A 2261-nucleotide genomic window follows, 5' to 3' on the forward strand; every position below is an offset into this window, starting at 1 on the left:
GAAGGGAAGAGGGAAGGGAAGGGGAAGGGAAAGGGAAGGGAAGGGGAAGGGGGAAGGGGAAAGGGAAGGGAAGGGAAGGGGAAGGGAAGGGAAGGGAAAGGGAAAGGGAAGGGCAGGGAAGGGGAAAGAGAAGGAAAGGGAAGGGAAGGGGAAAGGAAGGGGAAGGGAAGGGAAGGGAAAAGGAAGGGGAAGGGAAGGGGAAAGGAAGGGAAGGGGAAGGGGAAAGGAAGGGAAGGGGAAGGGGGAAGGGAAAGGAAGGGAAGAGAAAGGGAAAGGGAAGGGAAGGGGAAAGGAAGGGAAGGGGAAGGGGGAAGGGAAGGGAAATGGAAAGGGGTAAGGGAAGGGAAGCGGAGGGGAAGGAAAGGAAAGGGGAAGGGGGAAGGGAAGGGGAAAGGGAAGGGAAGGAAAAAGGAAGGGGAAGGGAAGGGAAGGAAAAGGGAAGGGGAAGGGAAGGAAAGGGAAAGGGAAGGGCAGGGAAAGGTAAAGAGAAGGGAAGGGAAGGGGAAAGGGAAAGGAAAAGGAGGAGGGATCATAGGGTTTGGCTGTATCCCCACCCAAATCTCACCTTGCATTGTAATAATCCCCATGTGTCAAGGGTGGCGCCAGGTGGAGATAATTGAATCATGGGGGGGCTGTTTCCCCCACGCTATTTTCATGATGGTGAATAAGTCTCATGAGAGCTCATGGTTTTATAAATGGGAGTTCCCCTGCACAAGCTCTCTTGCCTGCCACCATGTAAGACATGACTTTATTCCTTATTCGCCTTCCACCATGATTGTGAGGCCTCCCCCCATGATTGTGAGGCTTCCCCAGCCATGTGGAGCTGTGAGTCAATTAAACCTCTTTCCTTTATAAATTACCCAGTCTTGTGAAACATGTGAGGTCAGGAGTTTGAGAACAGCATGGCCAAAATGGTGAAACCCCATCCCTACTAAAAATATAAAAATTAGCCAGGCATAATGAAACACATCTGTAGTCCCAGCTACTAGGGAGACTGAGGCAGAAGAATCAATTGAACCCAGGAGATGGAGGTTGCGGTGAGGCAGTGAGGCAGTGAGCCATGATCATGCCACTGCACTCCAGCCTGGGCTACAGAACAAGATTCAATATCAGAACAAAAAGAAAAATGTACCCAGTCTTGGATATGTATTAGCAGTGTGAAAATAAACTAATACAAGGGGAGAGGGAGAAAGGAAAGGAGGAGGGAAGGAGAGAAGAAGGAAAGAATTCCTAAATCAGGCTGGGCACGGTGGCTCACACCTGTAATCCCAGAACTTTGGGAGGCCGAGGAGGGTGGATCATTTGAAGTCTGGACTTTCAGACCAGCCTGGCCAACGTGGTGAAACTCCATCGCTACCAAAAATACAAAAAAAATTAGCCAAGCATGGTGGCAGGAGCCTATAATCCCAGCTATTTGGGAGGCTGAGGCAGGAGAATCGCTTGAACCTGGGAGGCGGAGGTTGCAGTGAGTCGAAATCGTATCACTGCACTCCAGCCTGGGTGACAGAGTGAGACTCTATCTCAAAAAATAAAAATAAATAAAACAAAAATAAAAAGACACACACCCTTTCACCTTTTTGCAGTGCATCTAATCACATATAATGCTCTGGTTTGTGGGGAATATAGCCACTCTTCTATCTGAAAACGTTACAATCGGAGGCACATAAATATTTAGATAAAGTGGTACATACATGGTTTGTAGGGCAAGGGTAGTTCCATTTTACAGGGTGAAACAAAGAAAAGTCTGTAGCTGAAGAAGTGACCATGGGGCCTTCATGTTCAAGTCGGGCAGAGCAAGGAGGGTGGCTCCCTGTTCCTCATCAGCATTGAGGAGTGCAGGGCGAATTTTGGCTTTTCTGGAAGTGGGGCAGGCATTTTTACCCTCAGGAAAGGTGCACGGAAGCAGAAACAGCAGGTCAAAGTGTTGTGCCCGAAGTCGCGAGACCCCAGTAAGTGACCACCAGAGTCCAGAGTCAAAGCCAAATAGCCGGGGTCGCTTTATTACGAGTTCGAACCCGGACCTCTCCGCTTTATACAATGGCAGGTAAAGAGAGAGGCCCCGGCTGCTGTTTTAGGGTTTCTTTTATAGCGAGGTACAAACAAGTCACAGAGAAACAGTAGTTACAAGCTTATTATTGGTTAACATTTAAAGTTGAACATTCGGCAGTTTCTGGCTGGTTCCCGCCTTTTTCGCAACCTCAAACGGCTGGGGGTTTTCCAGATAAGTTGTTTGTGTAAGCCCGGGGGGTGGTCACATGCAT

This window comes from Rhinopithecus bieti, unplaced genomic scaffold, assembly GCF_001698545.2.
Source record: "Rhinopithecus bieti isolate Rb0 unplaced genomic scaffold, ASM169854v2 scaffold_33444, whole genome shotgun sequence".
NCBI lineage: Eukaryota > Metazoa > Chordata > Mammalia > Primates > Cercopithecidae > Rhinopithecus > Rhinopithecus bieti.